General features: G+C 44.9%; 1 long non-coding RNA gene across 1 annotated transcript; it reads right to left on the minus strand.

Moving 5' to 3' along the window:
- Positions 1-1857: 1857 nt before the first annotated feature.
- Positions 1858-10142, minus strand: LOC135379079 (uncharacterized). Its single transcript, XR_010418706.1, has 4 exons — positions 9916-10142; positions 2804-2922; positions 2597-2735; positions 1858-2058 (listed from the first exon to the last, which is right to left on the minus strand). It is a non-coding gene; the product is annotated as an uncharacterized LOC135379079 (long non-coding RNA).
- Positions 10143-10434: the final 292 nt, after the last annotated feature.

A 10434-nucleotide genomic window follows, 5' to 3' on the forward strand; every position in this document is an offset into this window, starting at 1 on the left:
CCACCATATAGTGACAGACAACGCCGGTTAAGTTTGCGTCCGACGACATATATCAGCGTGCACTGAAACAACACGTGACTAGCGTAAATTTTAGCTGACTATAAAATGCACATGTTGCGCGCGGAAAACTGCCAACGGCAAACTGTGACTAACCCACCCATAATATTGCAAGCACACAACTAACCAACCAACATGCCGCCCTGCTAAGCCAAATGGCTTCTAAATGTGCCTTTCGTTCGCTAAGGCGACTTGAACACATATAGAAAATTCCTGAATTTGAGTGGTTAAATAGTGATGTTATGTTCTTAATCGCGGCATAACATCTTACGAAGCAGCATTTCCCCTTTTCCTTGTTTCCAGAACATGAATTTCGAGAACGGGGGTTTCACGACCATGAATATCGAGGTCCTCCCTTATTCATCCCGTGACAGAGAGAAAGCAGGGTGAAAGAAAACGGAAAGAAAGAAAAGAAAACCTGTCAGCACTGACCCGGATAGAAGCGCGGTCGCCGCTTTCAACTTTTATTACGTCACCAATGACGTTTTTTTCTTTCTCCTCCTCGTTTGACCCGGAGGAGCGAGTCGAGTGGGAACACGCGCGGCGATGTTCAAGCGTCTTTTTTTCTACGAAAAACATCGCGCACAGAGAAAATTTTCGTGTTAATCATCAAGTTAAGTTACCTGCTTCCACAACGCGTTCGGAACGGAAAATTTTTGAGATGGCTTTCAGAGCTCCTTTAACGAAGGAAATGCAGCTGGCTCCACGCCGTGGCCAGCTGCAGAGACACAGCGAGCACATTGACAGCTACACCGCCGGGACCGAGACACGCCATCACTATACGTGTCGTGGTCCCGCCAGGATCATGCGCCGTACGATCGCACCGTATGGGTTCTTCGAGGGTGAAAATCTCTATGGTGCAGGCCTCCGCGTGATTGTCGCGGTCGCATCCTGTGGAGTTCGCTGACATGCCAACATGATGTTGAAAGGTTGTTTACCGTAACTCACATCAATGTTGCCCAATGCATCCCTGTGACTGACGAGACGGACAGCTACTGAAAGCACGAAGCATTCGGACCGCCGCTATATGCAAAGATGTTGCGGGAAAAAAAACGAAAAGAATGAGACAAAATTGAGGTTACCGAATCTAGTCACCAAATTCGACACGGCGCACTGTTGATCAACTCAGATTCCGCTTAGCATGGTCATAGAAACCACACTGTAACATAATATTTATGTAGGTACATTGAACATACGTATCCATTACTTTCTCTTCACTCATCTGCTTTGACGCGTAACTTCCTGAGCGGGGCTGACACCGCTGGCGATCAACAGCATGACCACTGCAACCCCACAATTCAGTGCTCACAAATCCTGTGCCTTCCAGAATCCTGTTTGCAGCATTGTCTTGCCCACCATTTCGGCAGTGTATGTTGATTGCAGGTTCTATTTTCTGCTTTGGTTTCAGTTTACTTCAGCACGTGCAAAAATATGATGTTGAAGGGGCTTTTTCGTCTTTTCTTTCGTTCAATTATTTTATTTTTGCGGACGCCTGATTCGGCTGGGTTGCTTTTAGGAGGTGCGGCCTGTAGTTCCCTGTCTTAAAATCGTCATTCAGGCATATTACAACAGTTCGCATTCACCGGAACGAACTGGAGTTGCATACCTTGTTATTCTTTCTTTTTCTTCTTCTTCTTCTTCTTTTCTCAAACCAGAGCGACACAAGTGCGTGGCAGTTGAAGTTCGTTATCGCGCTAGCATGACACAACAACTTTAGCCACTGTACAGAATCCTACGTTTTGATTCACATTGTCGTCGAGAAATTTCGTTGCTGCTACAACTCTTTTGTGCTTTGTTTCGCATTACAAAAAAAAGAAAAGAAAAATCTTACCAACCATTACCATATCTCTGGTGTACGGCTGTGTTGGACCAGTTCAACTTGCACTGGACATCCTCTAGAGACTGCGCAGGGACTCGAGCCATTATTTGCTGATAACATACGACCAATACGGATCAATACCAATGAGGGACCAATACGGTTGTTGGATGAGCTGTGTGGCACTGTAAAATAGGAAACATCCTTTGCTTGCATATGCTCAAAAATTATGCAAGATGTACAGCAGTGGCAGTGCTACAAAAAATGCTTATCCTGCACGTGTCTGCGACAGCGGGACATATGTACTCGTAGGAAAGCACACTTTGTACTGGCTGGTCACTGATTGGTTTTATTTGCTTTTTGTTCCCTTTGATCCCAGTCCCACATGCATAAGATTGTATTCCAGGGTTTGGTGTTCTGAGTCACAGCGCGTAGCAGCTTCAGCTATTAGCTCTTGCGTAATTTAGTTATCATACTATTTGAGCAAAAACGCCGATATTTCAGCCGTTTGAAGCTGATGCTCTCGTCCTTGACATGTATGCATATGGACGCGCGTTGTCGGTGGGACAGCTGGCGAAACGCTGTCTTTTTGGCAAATTGGACAGATCTTCTACGAAGGCATATTTCTGACGGAAACGCTGTTTGTGTGAAATAGTACCAACTACCTCCCTCTCTGTATTTTTTAGTTGCCCCAAACAAGAACGTGACAACTGGGGCTCTTACCTCTCTTACCTCTTTCCAGGTACCTTAATTGCTGACTTCAAGCCGGAGTAACACAACAGTATCATGTGATAATGGAGGAAGAGAGGTTTTCCCCCTCATCCTCTGGGTATGGACATCTTACGTATAACTGGACACCTGGCTGAACAATAAATGTGTTAAACAACAAGCCCTTACCGCAAATGAACAGGATGTGCAGAATACACTTACTCAATATGCTACAGTGGAGTTTTTGTACATGCCTGTGTTGTTGTTAGTGCTCACATTCACATCTTCTTAGGCAAACAACAGCTCCTTCGACGGAAGGGGATATGGCCAGCCCGTCGCGTCTGTAGACCACGAAATGCAGAGTAAATCAGAATCGCTTGAAAGTGCCAAGTTGCTTTGAAGAGCAATTCTAATGATAATCAGGAACACGGGTTGAAACAAGGGAAAACAAACTGAACACCGCGCATGGCACTACAAAGTTCACATCACAACACTCAACTCACTCAATCAACGTTCTCGACACCACAACATCAGACAACGGCAACTTCACCGCAACCCTGTATAAAAAGCCAACTGACAAACAACAACACCTCCACTTCAAGAGTCACCACCCGCGTCACTGTAAGGTCGGAATTCCTACTGGACAGAGGGTAAGACTGCGCATGATTTGTTCAAACGACACAGATGATGCCGTGAAGCTTGACGAACTAGTGCAGCACACTTGCCCAAAGGGACTATCTAGACTCCCTCCTAACCGAATTCCGTCGCAAGGCACTTACACTTGATCAGTCGGAGCTTCTGGAACAACAAAAATATCCTGACGCCACCAAATAAGCACAAGATATTCCAACGCACTTCCAAACACTAAGGCCATTCTACGGAAGCACGAGCCCCTCCTCCAAAGGAGTGACGGACTTAGCAATATATTCACCCATCCAATACAGGTACACATACCGACGCGCAAAAAAAACAAGCAGTCTCCTTGGTCAATGCCAGAATCAGCAAAACGAACACCCAGTACATTGGAACACGACCCTGCAAACTCCCGCGCTGAAAAACATGCAAGCACGTTCAACACGCTAGCTCCATCAAAAGCACTGCGAGCAATTACAACCACCCCGTTCATCACGCATTCAAATGCACAAGCTACGATGTCACAGACTGCATTGAATGCGGCGACTGCTCTATGCAATACACGGCCAACAAATGAACAACGGCCTTACCGGACACAGAAGCGATACGTCCAACAAACTCTCTAAAGCAGTCGCCGAACTCTTTAACGTTCCTGGTCACAATTTTGAGAACATTAAACAATATCTTCAAGAAACCGGGTTCAGATCCACACGTGACAGGCGTGATAGGGAGTCTTATCTCATATACAAGTTCAACGCCTTTCACCCGTTCGGTGTCAACTCACAAGGCACCTTAGAAACACTTCACAAATAAAATATGCTCAGACCTTTCCCTTCTATCCCTTTTATCATCTATTATATTTTGCATGGCCACTGTTTTTTGCTTTCTTCTTTGCATGCATGCCTTTAAAAAGAATGCTTTGCTCGCTCTGGAATTTTCCCCATGTAACCACTAACCTCCTTATCTTTCGGAATGCTTGCCAATTCCAGCCAATACCAGCTCCGGTGGCGCAGCGGTAACGCGTGCGCTTGGAGACTGGGAGGTCCGCGGTTCGAATCCGCGGGCCGGCTGTGCCGTCTGGGGTTTTTCCTGGGTTTCCCTCAGATGTGTAATAGGCGTATGCCGGCACAGTTCCCCTGAAGTCGGCCCATGGACGCAGCTATCCTCCCCCCGAGCAGATTCCGCTCGGTCTTCCACTTCACCCTTTCCTCTCCTCCTCTCCACCACCTTTCCCTTCCCGAGAAACATGCCGCCTAATCAGGCAGGCAGACCTCTCGGGTTCCTCCTAACGACACTCCTCCTCCTCCTCCTCGTTGTCCCGTTTCGTCCCCGTACACGTGAACCTCCCATTTCTGTAAAAATCCGGAGCCAAGATCACTTCGTTCACGTAATCCCCTCCACAAAGCAGCCATTCACTCTGTCCGGCCATAGAAGCCCATACGGACCCTTTCTTCCCTCCGGGCTGTTGATCCACAATTCGCAGGAAGCTTTCAACACGTCACACTTAACCCCTTTAAATACCCTGCCAATGATGAGGACGGTGCCCAGAAGAAGAACAGTCTCTATTTTGAAATATCGGCGGATCCTGTTCTGAGGCAACTCCCTTCGTACTTCAGACACCCAGCCTTTTACATTGATAATCCCTACCAACAAATGGAGCAACAAAGGGGACAGCTTGCAAATATTACAGCCGCACTTCGCAACGCACTTGCTCTGTTGTCAGACCGCCAACACGTAAATGTAACTGCAACAACGCCAGGCAGCCTCCAGACTTTTTCATTGGATCAGGCAAGGTGGTTCGGGCACCATCAGCACTTTTTATTTAGAGAAAGTGCATGTTGTAGCCTGGCTCAGATAAGGAGAAGGGAACATCAAGTACTTTTGCTCTAGTTTCTGTAGTTCCCGAGGGGGAAAAAAAATCCGAAAGAATATGGCAGATCCGAGGCGCTATCAAGCATAGCGATTTTGGCATTCAATATCTTTCGAACGAACGCGTTCACGGCTTTAATTTTTTTCTCGCACGGCCAGCTATGTTGGCTTCTAGTGCTTGGGTTCAGTTCCGGCGGAGATTTTGTTATTTTGCTGCTAAAAATACGCAAAGTTGGTGGCGACGACGAAAATCGCTCATATTCGTGTGGCTATTGGCACTTGTGCATACGCCAGTGATACGAGAGCTGTATCGCAGTGTAGCGGAGACTGAGCTCTATAATTAGATATCAAATTTAGGAGTCTAGGCCATGTTGCTGTCACGCATGGAGACGTCTACAATACGTGACATTCGAAAAAAAAACGCCCTTTTTGAGCGCTCATATCTAAAAAAACTCCACCTAAAAAATTCTTCAAACTTTGTAGGCACATGCTTTTGTATATGACATTTGAATGTACAGAAAATCCACGTTTTTTTTTTTCCTTGCACAATAACTGTTAGAGAGTGCAAAAAGTTTCAGTGTCCGACTGTGGCCATGGGAGCACCGCGAGGTAGGATCCCCGCTTGAAGTTCACTGGTCGGTATTCGCGTTTTTCTTGACACGGCAGACCGTGGTACTTGTTGTCTACCAAAAGGGACGTCCCTCAGTCAGCATAGACAACGGTTTCTGCTTCCTTCGGCGAGTACTACCGTGTCATGAGGCGCCGCCGCTGCTAATGAACAGCGAGGAGAGCAACAAGATGTGCGCCACCCCCGCAGTGGAGCCGGGATCCGGCTTTGGGTACAAAATCCAAGTTATATTGCACTCATTGCGAGAGCGAGTGATTCCTCTACCTCTTGCAATAGCGATTTCGTTTGTAACAACTGTGTTTTGACTCTGCCATTTATCTTTCCCACAATTGCTAATGCAATCAATGCATAATGTGACTCATATTTACTGGCATGGTCTTGAGAGATGGATGTAAACATGGAATTTCCATGCACGTACGCACAAACCAATGTCACATACACTCAATCTACATTTCTCTGCATGGTGTCCTTGTGGTGCCGTCGTGCTGCTTTTGACGTCCCGGGGCAAATATACCACTCTTTGGGTTCTCAAACAGCAGCACGAACAGCACGAGCGGCTGTCACAAGAAAAACGTGAATATCGACCAGTTAACTTCTCGCAGCGTTTGCATGGTCACCACACACGGACACTGAAAGTTTGGCACGCTCAAACTCTCATTGTGCAAGGAAAAAAAACTTCGATTTTCTGTGCAGTCAAATATCATATGCAGAAACATGTGACTACGCAGTCTGAAGAATTGTCGTGGTGTTTTTTTTTTTTATACAGGGTGTCCATGCTAAGTGTGAACAGATTTTTTTAAAATATATCAATCACTTTTTCCGAGATGAAATCAATTGCAATATAGCATATGCTGAAGGGCACTCCCTAGGGGGGCATTAACAGACTCCTAAGGCAATGTCTTAATTAACTTTCAATAATTAACTTTTTAATTATAAAAGCTACGAAGTTGCTCCAATGAGAACATCTGATCTCTTCGGTCACCAGATACCAAAGCCGTTTTCAGAACAAAAATCCGTTCGATAGATCGTCCGCAAAAAAATCGTGAACGAACGCCATTTTTTCTTTATTTTATTCATTGCGCATCTCTAGAGACGCGTCTGTCCTTCGCCCCCAATACGAGAGGATGAAAGAGCACACTATCGCCTCTTGCGTCATGGAAAAAGATTAAAAGAAAACAGAAAATGCAGCCCAAGATAAGGGCAGTCGCGATAGAGTCACCCGATGGATTTGTGTTTTTGTTTTGTTTCCGCAAATTAAAGCTAACCTTCGACGCATGAGGCGGCACTGTGCTCTTTCACTCTCTCACACTGGGGTAAAGGAAAGCCGCTTCTTTGAAGATGCGCAATAAACAAAATAAAGAAAAAAAATGGCGTTTCTTCACGAATTTTTTGTGGTTTGTGGGACCTATTCAGATATGGCGGTGTACCAGTAAATAGCGCTGCCATTAATTACCTTTCATAATTAGTGAAAATACCTTGACTGCGAAACTGCTAAGATGTAGACAACAGCACTGAGGGGTATACCCCGCATGAACCGAAACCACGCCTTTTTTGTGCTTAGTAAAAAATGTGGGAAAATACAAAATAATTGAGCACTGTGGTGCTTCCCCGGCCATTTCCTCCTCTCCTATCTCGGTGTCACCCTTTCTCAACTGGCATTAGGGTCTTCCTCCAATCATGGCCCGCTTTCTCGTCAGAAGCGGGGGAAATTTCTCAGTCTCAATTTTGCAATGATACTAGCAATCTATTAGTTTGAAATCCATGCAGATATTGAAAATAAAATCACTGATTCTGCTGCTCCGCAAGTGTGTACGTAGCAGAGTTCGAGCTAACTCGTTTCAGCAACTAAGTTACTCTGTTTGGTAGCCTGTAAGTTAACTGGGCACTTCTGCGCCGTGGTAACTTTCAGACGAACTCGTTTCTTTTTCGTCCAACTTTTCCAAAGTAACTTAAGCTACGTTCCAAATTATTTTTAATTCGCTTCTCGCTCACGTTTGCATATTTTCTTGCTTTCTCTTTGGTTCAATCGTGGCATTTCGAGCCATAAAAAGTGATCTTCAATCATATGACAGCATTCTATTCAAGACGTATAAGAACAGATGCCATAGAAATGAAGTGGAACCCTTGTGAGTTCACAGTGAGTAAGATGCAAAGCGTTCGAATTGTTGGACATAAACGAAAACGATCTAAGCGTGTTGCACTCCCCCGCAGGCAAATCAAAGTCAAACTCAAACGAGCACGCGCGCTGCACTTGTGTTGTGCTACTTGGTGTTCCAAGTAACTTGGAAGCAACTTGTTGACTTTTTTTCTCACGTAACTGCGTAACTATGAGTCACATTTCAGGCTCAATAACTTACATTTTTCAAACGGTAACTTGTAAAGAGTTCTTTTTGAAGGGTAACTTCTCGATCTACGGTACGCTCTACCAGATTTTAGTAGAACAAAATAATGATATCGACCAGGACGCTAAGAAGAGGGGTTGCCCCATGCTTTGAGGAGTATAGCCTGGTAGTAACATTGGCATGGCTTCTGTGTGTACTAATACGTTATCCATAATGTCAATGTAGAAAAAAACTTTCTGTTGCACCACTCGTGCATATATGCGAAAATCATTTTCCGTCCGAGTACAGCCTTCTCCCTTTGCGCATGCGTCACAGTGGGCGTGTTTATCCGTGCATCTCTGTATCCGCGCCGTGTGTCCCTGCATTATAATACGGAGTTGGTACACTTTTTGGGTTAAACAGGAAGCGACGTCCACATCTTGGAGCTCTAGACCAAGAAATACACGTGTGAACAGATAAATACAATACATTCCCTGTTGCTGGCACCGGGGAAAAAAAAATCGTCATGGCACGCCATGATAGCGTGAGTGTTAGCAGGAATCAGCTGTGAACCAACGATGCCATGTTTCGTTGCAAAGTACCTATAATGGCCACTCATTGAATAAATGCAAACGTCTAATCACTTGGTGCAACGTATAGCTCTAGGTGAGAATGAGAAGCATTCCTGATTTCTGTGTGGTCATCACAGTGCGCTTCAGTTTGGAGTTGTCTAAAGCTGTGATAGCTGTATGTATTTCGAAATGATATTTTTAATTAAACCCGATATGATTTATTTTTCTGTATTATCATCTGGTCTTGTTGCCGGGTGAGTTAAAGGGGAATACAAAGTGCCCGAATGTAAACGTGCCATGGCTAATTACGCACTACTTATTATTCATAGTGCTGACGTCACATCTAACGTCATTCATTTACGATCGTAGTAGTCCGCGCAACGGATGGATGGTGCTGACCCTCTCTATCATGGCGTCATTCTGAAGACATGGGAGTTGCTCTACCTGTTTAGATATACCTTGGGAAGGCCTCGCGTTGCAGAAGGCCAAAGCTTTAACATTACAGAACAACAGCGGACAGAGCACATTTAACCGGTATCTTTACAAGAGCAAGGCGCGCGGGGTCAAAACCACTTGTTCCTCTTTTTAAGTTTCATTGGTTGATCTTTTATGCTTTTGTTCGCCCTAACATGGCTTTCCATGCATTTTAATCAAACTTTCATATCAAGTAATGCACGTCTCACGAAGACTGCGGATTACGCATTACAGTGCTTCCGACGGGTGAGATAACTTGTACTTGGATCCATTTCTTCTTTTCTTTTTGTTAACCGCAGATTACTAACCGCATAAGTGTCTTCATATGGTAATGCGGTGTCTGTCGTCGCTGGCAAGTTCAAGTCTTTTATTTCGCGTTATCAATAGCAATACGCATAGAAGCAGTTTTTGAAGACCGTCTGTAAAGTTATTTATCGTGCCTGTCAGCGACAAATTTGGTACGATTCGGAATGTTATCCACTGATTGGTTGAGGCTGTTATGGACGCGAGACACGTTATGAACAGTTTGGCTGAAATTCTCCGTCATCTTCAGCCCGTTTCACACGAAAGCGCTCGAACGCCCTCGAGAATTCCAGAACAATCATACGCGAGAAACATGACGACGTTTGCGCGACGTTGCTTTCCTCTGCCTACGGGAGTTACTTATGGACACATATATTTTGTTTGTGCCGTTAAAAAGAAAAAAAAAGTTTCCTTCAAGTTGCTGCGGATTCTCTCATTTTTTTTTTTCTTTCTATCTCTCTCGTCGCTTTTGCAGAGAATCTGATTTAGGACGTTATAGTGGGAAGCCGCGTAAAAGTAAGAAAAATTACTCACTTGTTGAGACAAAGAGAAGATCACGCAATCAACGTAAGCTGGTTTTTGTATACCGCACACGAACGGCGCACGCAAAAGATAAACGCCATCACACTAACGCACGTAGGCCCGCGCAGACATACTAGAGCTCCATATTTACGGTTCGGCATGACACGGTCGTCACGCGTTTGCAACGCAATGTAAACAGTCCACGAAGCGGATATCAAGGTGCGTCAGTCACGGCTGCAGTTTCGAGCCGGAATGCAATAGTTGACGTGAACGGCAAAAGAAAAGCTTCAGTTAACACGTTTTGTGTACACTAAAACGCATGTACTTATTACTCGCGGGGAGACAGCAGAAAACAGAAAAAAATAAAAAAATCTGCACAGGGTCCACAAAGATTACGTCTTGGCTGCTCTTTTATTGGATTGCGTTTGTTGACGAAATTGATTTTCATTCTGTGTAAGAAGAGCATTCACTGTTGTGCAAGAAAACCTCACGAAACAGTCAGGCAACTACAACGCAAAATCTTTAAGCACA

This window comes from Ornithodoros turicata, chromosome 1 (genome assembly GCF_037126465.1).
Source record: "Ornithodoros turicata isolate Travis chromosome 1, ASM3712646v1, whole genome shotgun sequence".
NCBI classification, from domain to species: domain Eukaryota; kingdom Metazoa; phylum Arthropoda; class Arachnida; order Ixodida; family Argasidae; genus Ornithodoros; species Ornithodoros turicata.